Source organism: Chlamydotis macqueenii, chromosome 4 (assembly GCF_036417535.1).
Source record: "Chlamydotis macqueenii isolate bChlMac1 chromosome 4, bChlMac1.mat, whole genome shotgun sequence".
Classification (NCBI taxonomy): Eukaryota; Metazoa; Chordata; class Aves; order Otidiformes; family Otididae; genus Chlamydotis; species Chlamydotis macqueenii.
Window position 1 is genome coordinate 9,171,397 of NC_141559.1, and position 15,515 is coordinate 9,186,911.

Here is a 15,515-nt window from a genome sequence, read left to right on the forward strand (position 1 = left end):
TCCTGCAGATGGAAGTTTACAATTCAATAGAACATCACCTTTTTTTTTTAAGATACAGTCACTTATTAACTTTCTATGTACAAAGTTGTGAGGGTTGAAAAGAAAAGGAAATAAATTTACGAAGATTAACTGTATGGCTGTTCCTGGACAGGAATGAAGGAAAAGAGAAAAATAAGTTGTTCTGATTTTTGGCTTTGTTTAGTCTTTTTCTCCCATGTTTCCCAGCAGAAGCTTCCCCTCAGTGTGAAGATAAAACAACGTTCTTATATCCTCAAAAAAGGAGGAGAGAGAGAGAGAGAGAGAGAGAGGCACTAAAGTAGCCTTTAAGATGATGTGTAAAGCAAATGTATTTACTCTTAACAGTTGAGATTGATGAGGCAAGAGTAAGTTACTTTATAGCTTTACAAGCAAACAATGATAACATGCATCTGCTTTAAAATGACACGGTTTCTTTTGTAGTACTGAGAGAGATTTGCCCTGGGCTCTGGCAGTTATCGGATCTGGCCTTGAGGATGCTGCTGGGCGCAAGTTACACTGCGAGCATGAGAACGCATTGGGGCAGGACAGGCTTGTCGCAGTCAGATGTCAGCTCCCTTTGTCGAACAAGGCAGCTCCATTTTGGGCCTGGGTAAGGGTACAAAAAAGGTTCTGTCTCAATTGTGATTTTTAATTCTTTGAATACTTTTGAGGTGGTGTGTTTGGTTGTTCCCCCCCCCACCTTTTAATCAGAATTTTCTTCTATGGTTGCTTACTAATAATGAAATAAATTATAAGTTTACAAGATGTGGGGTTCTGGGGCACTTTTGTTTGCTTTAAATTTGAGTAACAAAGATGTTACACCTATACCACATACACAAAGGCATTTGCATCATGTATTATATTAGCATGTAGTTTTAGATGCCTTCTTTAGACCTAAGACAAAAGGCCTTGGTTGCATCACACATTTTTATGCTGAAGTACATACGCATTAAGATATCCATTTCCTTCTACATAGGGTCTCCATTTTCTCCAGAAAATTCATTAGAAATGATGAGTTCTCAAGTACTGGGCTTTGCCTTTGCAGAAAAATAAAATAAAGGAAAAACCAATTGCAACACCGGCAACAATGTCATTTCAGGCTTTACCTGCCTGCGGTAGATGAACTACCTACTGTGAAATCCCAAGGGAAGCAGCCTGTTTCTGTGGAGTATTTCAGGACAGGGTTCACTGTACTCATTTGCTCGTGGCTGACTATCTGGTTTGTTTTGTGATAAGACTGGAGACTCTCTGTAGACTCGAAACTGTCTCTACTAGTGAATAAACAAAAGAAACCCATTTCTGGCAGTCAAGACAGAGCCATAATGTTCCAGATGGCTCACAGTGTTTGAAGTAACTCTAATATTAAATAGATACAGTGTTTTAAAAGCTAGAAGTGCCTTGTAGGGTTTTTACTTCTCTATTTTTTTATTTTAATTTCAAGATTTTTTGACAAAGCCTATCATAGCAAAAGATGTGGCACTTCACACCATAAGTTTGGGAGGCTGCAATATAAGCCAGACCTGATCTTTAAGTAACGCTTTTGTGGTAAACTCATCATAGAAAGAAAGCACACAATTCTGATGTTTGTAAATTATATGGGCTTGTCTTATTGTGTATGTATGTAGTATCTCCTACAGTATTGTATCTTTTCCTACGTGGTGATCTAAACATTTTTACAGAAGGAACTTAACAGAAGTACAGTATTTTAAGACAGAGTCATCATAAGTATCAACTGCAAATCTAAACTTTCCCTTTAAAGGAGTTATTCAATGAGGAAGAAGTTTTTTACAGTGAGGGTGGTAGAACACTGGCACAGATTGCTCAGAGAGGTGGTGGATGCCCCATCCCTGGAAACATTCAAGGTCAAATTGGATGGGGCTCTGAGCAACCTGATCTGGTTGGAGATGTCCCTGCTCCTTGCAGGGGGGTTGGACTGGATGACCTTTGAAGGTCCCTTCCAACCCTAACCATTCTATGATTCTATAAGAATGAAAAACAGATTAGGAACATGGTGCAGATGAATGGGCAAGTACAATAGTAATAGTAAAGTCCCAAGCAGTGCTAGAAGCAATGTATTTGCAAAGATGTGTACAGATGCCAAGTTAGAAGTAGGAGTGGGTAAGCAGATGTAGAATCCAGGAGGACCAAGAGGCTAATTTCATTGAGGTTTTTGTTTTTGGTTTTGGTTTTGTTTTTTTTTTTTTTTTTTAATCTTCCTTCAAGATTCCTGGGACTTGCTTAGATAGTAGAGAAGATATATTTTAAGTGAGCTATTGGAGAATGGTATTAGAACTGTGGTCAATCTCCCCTTGGCTTTCAACAAAACTTTGAAAATACTGGTTTGAATGTAATTGTAGCTAGAGTAGGTTCTATCAAAAATCAGCTTACCGGATTTGAGTGAACACACGCCGAAGTCCTGGATGAAATAATTAGGCAAGACTCACTTAGCATGTTTTGGCCTGTTCTATGCTGGCTGTCTAAATTATATTAGATCCCAATATGCTGATGAGACTGGGCTACCAGGCCACATCTACTTCTGCTTGACCACATGAATACCATGATTTATTGAGATAAAAAGCAGGAATGACTACAGCCCAGTGAACAGTAGTTAAAGAAATTCCCTGTGGGACGAACATCAGTTGGAAATTACCTCAAATGCAGTTACAGTATCTCAGGGGCACTGAAATATATGTGCGCTTTTCAGCTCTGTTCAGAGAAAGAATTTTTGTGTGTTCTTATTAGCTGCTGAATTGCAGCTTGCTATTTTCATTTTCCAGAGGCTTCTAAATCCACGAGAAGATCAGTAGCGCTTTGCAACTAAAGGCTTTCTCAGCTGAGCCATGCACGAGAGCTGTGGCCAATAGTGTGGTTTGGGGAAGATTTGTACTTGGCAGGGAAAGTCTTTGGGGATGCCCTCTCTTTGCTCTTTTGCCAGAACCCTTCGAAAGCTTCGGAGCACTCACGTAAATGCATATGTGGTGTGACTACGTAGGTCAGACACTGCATGTGACCCTTCCTAGTTTAACGCCACAAAACTGAGGATGTAGGTTAGGCATTCACAGTGATTGATTTTTATTTTTTTTTTGTAATGAAACCCGAAGACACTTTTTTTTTTTTAATGTGGACTAGGCTCAATTTGTGTCTAAAATACATATAGCGCAGGCAATGATTTTACAAGTTTATTCACGCTGCCTAGTATGTATCCTTGAACCCTGGCTCTAAGAGCAAGAAGGTGAAGAACTTACACACTCCACCTATCTCTCCCAAACAATTCAAGTGCTGTGATCCAAAACTCTGCAATTTTTATAGGCATTTTTTTTATTCTGAAAGCATAGGAACTCAATGGAGTGGATACCATGTTTATCCAGTGACCAGTACAAAGGGAATCTAATCCCTATTTTTAGTCTTTAGATGCTTTTCAATGGAAACCCTAATTTTGATACCAGATCCTGTATCTATTTAATCCTTAGACTGTGAGGTTAAACTGATATTTGGAGACTCGTGGTGTTGGGGGAGGAGGAATGTTTGTTAGCTAGGCAATGAATGACCTGACCTAGTTGAAGATGTCCCTGCTCCTTGCACAGGGGTTGGACTAGATGGCCCTTAAAGGTCCCTTCCAACCCAAACCATTCAAGGATGTTTGTAAATGTCAGATACCATGTTCTCCAGATACAAGTACAAGAAAATAATTACCAGTTGATAAATAAAAAGAGAAGAGAGAAAATACCTGGTCAAGGTTTAGAGCAGTAATGGGAAGACTGAGGGTGTGTCTGTATTAGCAGTTGGATTTTAAATAAGAGTATGGTTTTGAAGTGAATCCCTTGATTGTCCCAATTCACTGCATATTGATCCAGTTCTCAAAGTGGTCTAGGATCAACTAGGTCCCTCTAGGAGAAACAAAACTGGGAGTTTGAGTCCAAATGTGCACCAGTGTTTACTTAGAGTTTCTTAGGCTCTGTCCCTCAGTTTGGGTTGTACCACCATGAGGTCATGTGAGAAGACCTAACATGCAAAGGTCAATATAAGGATCTCCAACGTCGATGGCTTTCACAGCACCCTGAATTAGTTCTGGTGCTCTGTAAGTGACTAGATGCCATGAACACTTTCCTATTTGCTGCTGACTGCCAGCCCTCTGCTACTTCTTGCCATTCTGGAGCTCATTCCTCATTATCAATAGCTATTCAGATTTGAAATCCTTTTCCTCCTGTAACTGCCCATCTTTCTCTTACCATCTTCCCTTGCTGCATTCCTATTTCTTTTTGTTTCCACTTTCTAGAATGCCTTTTCTACTTTGTTCACCACCTTCTGCCAAGTTTATAGTTACCTGTTTTACCTCAGAAAATGCAGAGACCCGCAACTTGGGCCCTCAAGGAATTGACAGTCTTTGAGCATGTTGTGCAAGGGTTGGGATTTTAGTGCCGTCAAATAATCCTGCTGCTTACCTGGAAGCCAGTAATCTCATGATGGCTGCTGATAGAGGAGACTGGCAAGCAATGAGAAATTGAACCAGATAAAAAAAGTGAAGGTAGGGTCCTTGAAGTTCAGGAACACCCGCCATGATTGGGAACACCAAAGCAGATGTGCACTCTTTATGTGGAGCTTGAAAGGATCTTTGCTTGGGAGCATGCCAGCAAGCTGCTGTCACATCTGCACATATCACCAGGTAGGAGAATCCAGAGGAGAGCACCCGTTCTGGTGCTTGCTTGGAGATCCCTGTTCCCTGTAGAAGGCTCCTGCAGGGGCAAGCCAAGAAATACCTCCTTTCATGTTGCCAGCCCTGGTGTCAACAACCCCTTGTGCCAATGCTCTGGATTCCAGCCCCACAAAGTGTGCTGCTTTTTCTGTACACCTCTCTAGGGCGGGTGGAGTCGGTGCCTGACCTTTCCGGTAAGCTTACAGCATCAGGCTGAGGGCCACAGCGAAACTGTGCACACTGCTGGTCTGACTGCACCCACACATCCTCCAGAGCCATCAGTTGTGGAAAAATTCCTCCATGGGACGGTTATCTCAGAAGTTACATCTCCAGTCCCAACTCTCTGTGTGTGCCTAGCTCAGCCCCAGTACTGGGGAACTGTGTTGGATGCAGGCTGCAAAGCACAGCTCTCCTCGGCTTCTGTGCCAAGAACCTACAATGCAGCCCCTTTCTCACACTAACTGCCATGCGTTACCCTGCTCACAGGGCAGTAACTTGGTGGAGCCTGTCTCTGACCCACAGGCACAAGGTAAGTACCTTTTGGAGGTTTCTGTTTATCAGAAATACAAAGCAGCTATTGGCTGAGGTGCTGGTTGATTGCAGTAACCCCTCTCTCCCCTGCACATCTCGACAAGCAGATGTTGCCGTGTCACCTATCCTCAGTCAGCCCCAAAGGGGAGCCGCAAGGATGCGATCCTGCATAACAGGACTTTCTGTAGTCGTGCGTGTCCCTCTGCAGAAATGCTGTGCAGCACAGAGTCATCTCTCTAATTTTGGGAGGCTGAGAGCTGTGTTGGTTCCTAGCTTCAGCGAACAGTTTGCAGATAGGATCGGTTATAAGTCTCTTGGGGTGGGAAAGAGAGAAAGGGCTGTTGTTGGCTATTGTGTGCTGTCATGCCGTTACTCCAAACATGTTGAGTTCATGGAGTACCACACTGTAACCAGTATGGGATGGAGATGTGGGCAGATTTGTGCATCAGCAGGAATGCCAGAGAGGGCAGTCCACAGCGTTCTTCACAGCCCCCTAGCACGTGAGTCTGCAGGGCATTGAGTAGATTCCCAGCAAATGCTGGGAAGATGCCTCTGCTGTCCTGAGAGCACTTATCCATTACTTTGGGGCAGCAGGAGATTTTCTACCTTTTTCCTCTATGGCACACCTTACAAAAAAAAAAAAGGGAGGTGCAGGAGAGGACGAAAGTTCTTGTCTCAATAAAAGGGGGGGAGAGAAGGTTTTCTTGCTGAGAGGGTGTCATCCATCCCACCCAAGCTGGCTCTGCCATCTGATTCCCTAACTGTTACTAATTTTCCCTCTGCTGTGCTAAGGCTGCTGCTTTAACAGCTCTTATCAAGCTTTCCTTCAAGCCTGCCTTGGAAGACAAAATCTCCCAGTTTTTATTGCTGAGCATGACATACAGCTCTTATCAAGCTTTCCTTCAAGCCTGCCTTGGAAGACAAAACCTCCCGGTTTTTATTGCTGAGCATGACATTGTATGGTACAGGATATCCCTCTGGATTATTCGGGTCACCTGTCCTGATTGTGCTCCCTCCCAGTTTCTTGCCTGCCTTCCAGGAGGGTGAGGCTGGGAGTGCAGAGTGAGGAAAAAAAAAAAAAAAAAAAAGGTGGCCTTGACACTGCGCAAGCACTGTTCAGCCATAGCCAAACCAGTGCTGTGTTACCAGCGCTGTTTTAGTTGCAAATCTGAAACACAGCACCATATGTGCTGCTATGAAGAAAGCCAACTCCATCCCAGACAGACCCAGTACGAGAGTCCAGTGTCACAGCAAGTCTGCAGCATGTCCCATGGTGTAAGTGGGCACGGAAATGCTGCTAAATACTCATAAAGGGATCTGTTAGAACTTGTGAAAATTATGCCAGTTTTTATTAAAAGCCTCCGTCACACTTTGTGATGGTTTTATTAATGAAGTGACTGCGCAGAGGCTGGGATACCATTTATATTGGTGTACATCACTTCAGGGTGAAGACCAGTCTTCGTTTTCATTCTCAGGTTTGATGTGGCAGGTGTTGCTATAGTGTCTTATATCCATCCTGACTTACCGGATTCAATACCGGCCATCAGCCGTGCTCCTTAAGGTTGTGATCTTGTTAATGTTTTTAAGGTAACGGGATTTGGGCAGAGTCACTATTTGCATGGAAATGCCCTTGGAAAAAAAACAAAAATGCTGAAGGAAGGTTGTCTGAACTGCTAGATAGTGGTTTTTCCTTGCTACTCAGTACTTTATCAGTGGTGTAGTTGGGAGGCGATTTCTAAGTTGGTATCTTTTAAATGTCAGACTTTTTTAAACTGGTTGTAGTAATGCGATACCAGGGTGACATTTACCATCAGCAGGAAGCATTAGTCTGGGGATCCCAGCCTTCTCCAGCAGGCAAGAGGTGAACTTTGAAAACTTGCCGCTTCAGGGGGTTCCAGTGACACCACACATGCTGATACTCTGCTTGCAACACTGATCCGTGTTGGGATAACACAAGCAAGCAATATCTTTTGTAGCTATCAGTTTTCCTTTCGTCACATAAGCAAATTTAAACCCAAAATCCAGAGCTGACGAAATACTGAAAATGAAAAACAATGCCAGTAAATCCAACTGTCTTTCCATGTGGTGGTGTCTCTTCTCGGGCAGCTCTGTGGGAGCGTGTCTGTCTTGCCCTGCTGGGTTTGGAGGTCCGTGTGTGGGACTGGGAGATGGATGATGTTTGCAGCTGAAAGTGAAAAAGCTGATGTGGCTGGCTGTGTTGTCAGCCTTCAGAAATAAAACTGGGCATGTCGGAGGACCCAGTACTGTAGAGAGAAATAAAAATAGAACTAATAACTCTGCAAAACCTGAAAGAAGGAAGTACACCTCTAGAGGCTGAAACTGAGCTATCTGGAGAGATGCTTCAGGGAAACTTAGCTATTTCAAAGAGAACTGACTTCCAAGAAAACCCAACGAATTTGAGCAATATGCAAGTACTCAGAATTCCTGGAAATAATGAAATAACAAGACTATTATATTTTTGTCCTCTGTCTAAATATCAAGAACCAGTTATTAACAAATGACCCCTGCATCTGTGATTTTGCACATGCTCACTGACCCTTGCACTGCAGGATTTGGCACACCTGATTGTGAATGTAAAATATCTTACAAGTTACTATACTCTGTCTTCAATATTTTGCTGTGGGAGGTACAGCAGAAGTGAACAAGCTCCATACCACCTATAACCTATAGACCAAAACTTCATATGGCTCTTTGGCCAGAATGTAAACATCCACATGAATTGATGCCTCTTAATATACCCACGTATTGAAATTGATCGGTATTGATAGGTATAAAAATAAATTGGTATTGAAATTCATAGTTATTAATGCCAATCGGTTGGCATTGATGTCTACTGATGCCTTCCAGAACGATAAGCATCAATATCTATATATCGATCTATATATCGAAAGGTATCGATATTGGTAGGTATCAATGCTTATCTAAATCAGTCTGTCAGTACTTTTCAATACTTACCTACCAATAGATATTAAAAATGACAGGTATTAAGGACTATTGCTACTGAAAAGTCTCAATATCGATAGGTATAGATGGCTATTGATATCAGAATTAGCATCAAAATCAATAGAGATGACTATTGAAATCAGTAGCTATTGAAATTTATAGATATTGATCCCTATCCATGTCTATTGATGCCTGTTAATTTCAAAGTCAGTACAGAAATTGACAGGCATCAATGCCTACCTTTGGATACCTATTGATATCAGTAAGTATCAATGCCTGATGATATACAAATCATTATTAAAACTGATAGGTACAGATGGCTATTGATACTGCAATGTATTGATGCTTACCGATAGCGAGATTGGTATTGACAGCCTTGGATATTAATAGGTATTGATTCCTTTCAATAGATACCATACTCTTCCAATGCCTTTTGTTATTAAAATAAGTATTGGAATAGGTTGTGATGCATACCAATATTGAAATTTGCTTTCAAAATCAAGAGGTACTGATAACTATACTTATCGGTAGGTATCAATGCTTTTTGATAGATATTGAAATCGGTATTAAAATGATAGATATTGATATTTATCAGTATACAAAGGTGTTGATATTGATCAGTATTGATACCTTCTGATGCCTATTGGTGCCTATTGATATCAAAAGGTAATGATGTGTATAGTTATCAATACATGTTGATACCAAAGTTTTGAAATCAGTAGGCATCAATGTGTAGTGATGCCAATGGCTGTTGAAATCAGTAAGTAGCAATGCCTATTGGTGTCAAAGCAGGTATCGAAATTAACAGTATCAGTATCTTTACCGTGCATAGAGATCTGCAAGTGGGAGTAAATACAACCCACGTGTACTCAGTAATTATTTACCGGCTAGCACATTGATAAGAACAACATTCTATTAGGCCAACCTGAAATGTGTGCACCACGCCTAATGCAAACATCTGAGGAGTCTACGCTGGTTGGTCAGGTGGAGAAGTATTGGCCTCTTGGAACAAACTGTTCCTTTATCTTGCTGACTTCTGACTAGAACTTCTTTGGGGTTTTATACATTTCCATGGCAGTATTTGTCTCTTGAGTCCTTGAGTTACTGCTTCCAACTCAAAAATTTCACCTTAGTCTTTGTTTTTACTACTTTTACTTCTTACTACTTTTACTTCTTCTTATCTTGGATTGTTTTAGCTTGCATATTCTCCCACAGCTCCAAAATAATTTCTCTATAAAGCTGGGCCAAGGTCATACCTCTGTGCTTTGCAGAACTCAGCCTCAGACCCCAGAAATCTGAAGTCCTGGGCCATGGATCTGGGTTCCATTTACAAAGAAGAGAGATAGCAACAGCTCAGTAGATCAGAATTCCTGTGTAATTACACTGACTTGTTATGTCCTTGAAGTTTAGTGGGGATGAATGTTGAATGGTCAGACTTACCAGGAGGTGTCCCACTCAGACTTACTGATGTCTGAATTTACAACTTGGAGAACCCCTTGGTGCTTTAGTGATGGTGCGCACATGAAGTGAAGAGCAGAATCTGATTCTCATTCTTCTTGAGTCAATCTAGACCCATATACAGATATGAAGTTCACTTAGTCTCCGCCATCTGTATTTTATTTCTGTACCTGAAAACATCTGTGCCCATATTGCTACAGACAATTGCTTTTCTTTCAATAAAAAAAAAAGTCTGAGAAGTGCAACTTTTTCTTCTAATTTTACTTGCCTTACCACTGTCCCATTGAAGTTTCCTTAAAGTACTTTAATACTAAACAGACCTCTTGACTGTAACATTTTTGCCTTTCCGAAATGGTTACTCTGAAGTTAGCAGGCTTTGTAACGTTCCTGAAAAGGTACTAGGTTTTTAAATCAGGGAAAGCTTTTAAGAATAGAACCCTCATGGAAAAGATGCTGTTTCTCTATAATTTTCTTTCATATTAAATGTTTTCTGCCTGCAGTATTTCTGGTGATCATCACAGAGTGGTTACATGTTAACATGTTAGTTGAGGGATGGGATGGCCTGGTGGCATGAATCCTTCCATCCTCCTTGCTTTGTGTTGTCAAATTGTATTGAAGAACACAAACTGAGTTCCTTTTCAGTTAAACTAAAGCAAAAGGTGGGCTGCAGGAGCATATTTAAAATGCTTTAACTGTTAATAGTCATTCAGTGCAGAGACTGGGGTACAGCTGGTATAAAGCACTCCCTCTTCCCTCCAGAAACACTTGTAGCACAGGTTTTTTTGGTTTGTTTTTTTTTTTTGTTGTTGTTTTGTTTTGTTTTTGTTTTTGGTTTTTGTTTGTTTCCAGCAACACTTATTTTGCCCTTCAGACGTGCTCTGATAGTGCTGCACAACTTGCTAATGAAAACATAGCCACAATTATGCTGTGTTCGCATCAACCTCCAAAAAAGTATTTCAAGTGGGAGTCCTAAAAATAGGCTTAAATATTAGCACTTTGGTGCTGTTTTCAACAGAGTAGCATTTTAATAAGTGATAGCTTACAAGCTCAATTGAGACCTCACCCCCATTAATAAAGCCTACTGACAAAATATACAGGTCATCAGCCTGGTAGTTTGGTGTCTTGGTCTTTAAAGCAGATGCTTAATATTTACCATCTGTTTAATCCTGATGTTATCAGATGTATGTGATGGAAGTTTAGTAGGGAATTCTGTTGATGGTTACTAGACTGAAATAGAATTCAGTTCTTTCATAGATAGTCTTTGCTGAATTAAGAGTAGTAGATCTTATTTTCATCACTAAAATAAATGCAAAGGACTCTCATCTGTATCTGGAGATCACATTTCTGAAGTGCAGGAAAGCTGTTTCATAGTGATGGTGACTTTAATAGAACTGTGCTTGCAGACCTGAATTTCACTCATTGGCATCACAGAACTGCAGAGAAAAGCTTTCCTGCTTAAAATCTTGGGCTGTTTGTTTTCACATGGTGGCTTTCCTTCTAAACTGCAAGAATAGAGATAGCGTAACTCCTGCCACAGCTCAACCCATGGCACGGAGACTTGAAAAAAATTGCCACTGTGATTTTTCTCTGAATGTTTTTTTTACTAAACCTAATAAAATTAAACAAAAATTACTCCTGCTGCTTTCTGTCTGTTTCTGCAGCTTGCTTTTACTATGGAGGCAGTCATAAAGTATAAACCTCAATACTTACCGATAAATTAGTAAACTCCATTTACCTTCTGAATTCTCCTTAAATTATTATGAAGTGTACAATAACTGAGAAAATGCACTTAGATAAATGTCAGCTTTATGATACAAAGAATAAGGCCACTTCTGCATTATTTCTATGAAGTGTTCCACAAGTCTTGTGTGACCATTTTTTTTTTTTTTCTGTGTAGCTTTGTTATTTGAGATCAGTGTGTGGCCTTCCCTGCAGAAATGATTCTTGGAAGTGGAAGAAGAAAAGATTCCACTGTGTCTGCAGTGACTACTACGTGTATTAGATGCTTGGACTATTGTAACTCAGTGACATTTGAATGACGAGTACAATTTAAGAAACATGCTAGAAGTAGTGGTGAGGAAAAAAAACCAACCCTAACCATTCTGCCAGGTAAGCAAGTAATGGCTGACTTGGGAGAAGGAGAAACTTTAAAGCTTTTCTGTGTAATACCATGAAAAGAAATCTGGATTTACGGGTCTTTTGCTAGCCATATTTGGAACGGAGAAAACAAGTACCCGAAAGGAGAAGTGAGGAAAAGCTAATGTTTGGAAGGCCTTCTGCTTCAGAGAAGCAGCTCTGTGTAGAATAGGGAGAATTGTAAACTTAGAGGACTTTAATCTTAGTCTTGGACACCTTGCAGACTGTTTAGAGAACCATGTAGGTATGTACATGAGTGTATTTAGTATATAAAACATTTTTTAAAAGCTAATTCTACAAACTGCTTAAAATTGAGATTTGCAGGTATTATTCACATAGAGATAAGGATTGATTTGCTTCAGTAGCCACGTGCTCCCTGAAGGAATGAGCTGAAAATCAAGAGTCCTGAGTCACAGATGTAGCAAAGGGCGTATTTGGAGGAAGGTTAGTAGTAGTTGATTCAGAACAGCAGTTGGGCTAGGAAGTCTCATGAAAGAGCTACTGAGCGGTCTGGAAATATACCAAAGATGCCAGCGAAAGAGAGAATACTTAAGCTTGTTCAATCCAAGCAAGCCTAGACACATCAAAACTAAATATGGAGAGCTGAAACCCAACAGCTTGATGAATGTCTAGACAGCTGTTTCAGACTAGGATGTGTTTGCAATACTGAGCTGGCTAGAGAAGCCCAAATCTCATTCAGTCACAGGATACTTGCCCACTGTGAAAACCAGCAAGGCTTCCTGGCACAAAAACCGCTTTAGAAAGAGGGTGCTCTTGCTCAATTAACCAAGCTGCTTTTAGTAACCAGGGGACCACCAGTGTGATGCTTTTGCATGGCCAACAGAGTCCAAATGACTCTTGCTGGTGGTGTGGTTGCTGGGAAGAACAGCTGCCAGGAATGGGCACAACATAAAGGAATATCCGTGAGGAACAGAAGAAGATGAAATAAAAAGCATTTAAAATGAAAGAAAAGAGACAAGACAGGTTCTCATCAATTAATGGAAGAATTTTGATGAGGAAACCTTATATTGACTGAAGCAGAGTAACCTTTGAGGGAACATATAATTTATGTTTTGGCAGCCAGATCTAGCCTGCGATTTCTGGTGAAGAGAGACATTGAAAGTACTGTTTACTTCAACCATGCAGATTATAAATATATTAGTAAAATCCTGTTACGCTTTAGTTACCTATTCATAGGAACGGATGGCTCATCAGGTTTTGGGTTCAAGCTAGTGCATTTTCCAGGAAAATTTGAACAGCCAGCTCCTGCTTTGAAGTGGGAAACCAAAGTGCAGATTGTTTTCTTAGACAGTTGGAACTTGGTATATCTAACGAGCAATTTTCTCCTGAAGATGTTATTGCTGTGGTCTGTATCAATGAAATACTTTAGTTCATCTACTGCTTTTGCTGTTTATCGGAGGACTTTTTGTTTTGTTTTGTTTTGTTCATTCAAGAAAGGCTTAGTGTAACCATGGCATAGATCTGGACGTTAAAGTAAAACCATGACAATGGTTTGGAGGACCTGGAGTTAAAGAGTTCAAACGTTCTGCTGTTCTGGTCATCAACTTCTGTTCTGTTTTCCTTTTAGGTGCATAGGATTTGTTTGATTCATTTGAACTTTAATTCGAAGTATGAAGGCTGGTATCAATGAGTATGGAAGAAGTGCTTTGTCTTTGTATCATGGGGCAAGTTTAACATTTCATAGAGTATTCCAAGAAGATTCTAAATTATGTCCCAAAATTGGGGTAAAGAAGATGGGGAGAGGCATTAACACTCAACTTTAATATTTTATGCCTTTTTCCTTTCAGAACTGCTACTGTAATACTAGAACAGAAGAATTAGTCATTCCTAAATCTGACAAACCAGTGAAGAATAAGGTTGCCTCTCCCTATGAAACGTAGCAGTCAGCAGTTCTTACACAGTTAAAAAAGGAGAAAAGTGTCAGGAAATGAGGACATTCCAAACTCTGGATCCTATTTCTGCACATCCACTAAGGCACTAAGGGACACTTTGTACCTTATCATTTACCACAAAATAGCTGTGGAATTGCCCTTTATGTATGTTCCCACTTGGTTTGGGTGGTTCAGGGTTCTTTTTTTTCTCTGGTTGTTTTTTGGTTTGGTTTTGGGGGTTTTTTTTTAGGTGGGGGTTTGTGCTGTGGTGGGTTTTTTTTGGTATGAGACAAAGACATGATGCTTAAGTGTCCTATACTCTTATAGTACAGAAAAAATGAATGCCAATAATATTTTTTTTTTCCAAAATCCAAATAGAGCTCCACAAATATCAGAAATTATTTTTACAGGATGATTTTGGATTATTGGGAAAAATCTGTATTTTTTTTTTAAATTAACAAAAATGGGTGTACATTTTAAATAAACTGACTGTGGTGGTATTTCATCTATAGGTTCTGTTGTATATGTGACCAAAAATATACATGTACACACAACAGGGATAACACAGTACAAGGACTGAACATATGTTAAGGAATAATATAAAAAAGACAACTACCTCCTAAACATGTAAATCTAAATCATCAGTATATTGCTTTATTTTTTTAAAAACACTTAAATTGTTAATTGCCTGGGGCACATTAGCACCCAGTCTGACAAAACCTTATGAAGTTGTCTACTGTTAGGTACGAGAATAGTCCAGGTGATGCCTCTGGACCTAAATGTGTGTAAAACCGGGTTTGTGGAGGTACTGGGTCTGCCTGGCAGGCGGTGAACTTTCTTCATAGCAGCATGTGTAGTATTGAAAATACCAGACAAACTTTTTTTTTTCGTTACTGTTTTTGCTTTGTTTTCAAGCAAAATAACATTCTGGTCTTCTAACCACTTGAGATCTAAGTGTTGATTTCTCATTATTTTATACAAGAAAAATTAATTAGCAGAACAGCTTTATCCAAAATGTTATTAACAACGAGCTTACAATTGCTTCTAACAACATTTCACATACAGATAACAAATCAGTAAATATTATTGTAATTAGTGTTAATCTGATTTATTAAACAATTAAACTATTTAAATGTTAGTTTTTATAAATCATACTTTTGTAGAAGACTCCACATACCAAGTTGAGAATGAACTTGCAAATACCTGCGTGGTTTATCGCTATCTGTGGGCTTCTTCTGGTCTTATCATAATGAAAAGCCGCACTGGGATGTTCTGATTGTGATCTGAAGATTCCCCAAAGTTTGCTTTGCTTGTTCACTCCTGCATTTGTTTATGAAGTTATGCTCTTGGAGTTATCCCACCAATCTCAATGCGATAGAAGTATCTCTTGATTTCTGCTGTGCTAGTGAGATCACAGCTTTCATCCTTTCATAATTCTCTTTGCCACTAAAAGAAAAAGAAAACTAGGAGGACTTCTGTGAATGGAAAAGAAGCAAATTGCTGGTGACATAGCCATTGGTTGCCCTGGGAGTACTCGCTGCATCCTTCAGTTTAATTTGCTTAATATATGTAATTAATTAAGCAACTACAAAGTGATAGAAATGTATTTGTGGATGCAGTCTCTGTAAATTAGTGATAAACAATTTGATACTGCAGGATGTTAGTGCTTTCTCTGTGGAACTAATGATCTCTAATGCCTCAGCAGTCATTTGTGGAGCTCATCGTGTTTACCTATTAAAATGAAGTCATTACATGTTGCTGTAGAAATCTTAAAATGCTCTTGGTACTACCTGCATTTGGCTGTAAATTTCTGATTCTGAGCA

At 39.9% G+C, this 15,515-nt stretch overlaps 2 long non-coding RNA genes across 3 annotated transcripts; both read right to left on the reverse strand.

Moving 5' to 3' along the window:
* Positions 1-443: 443 nt before the first annotated feature.
* On the reverse strand, positions 444-4,795 carry LOC147600836 (uncharacterized). Its single transcript, XR_015258404.1, has 3 exons — positions 4,461-4,795; positions 965-1,055; positions 444-624 (listed from the first exon to the last, which is right to left on the reverse strand). It is a non-coding gene; the product is annotated as an uncharacterized LOC147600836 (long non-coding RNA).
* Positions 4,796-5,148: 353 nt separating this feature from the next.
* On the reverse strand, positions 5,149-15,220 carry LOC147600837 (uncharacterized). Of its 2 annotated transcripts, none has more exons than XR_015258403.1 (3): positions 14,896-15,220; positions 6,660-7,506; positions 5,149-5,553 (listed from the first exon to the last, which is right to left on the reverse strand). It is a non-coding gene; the product is annotated as an uncharacterized LOC147600837 (long non-coding RNA). The 2 variants fall into 2 exon arrangements; XR_015258402.1 differs by having other exon boundaries at positions 14,870-15,220.
* Positions 15,221-15,515: the final 295 nt, after the last annotated feature.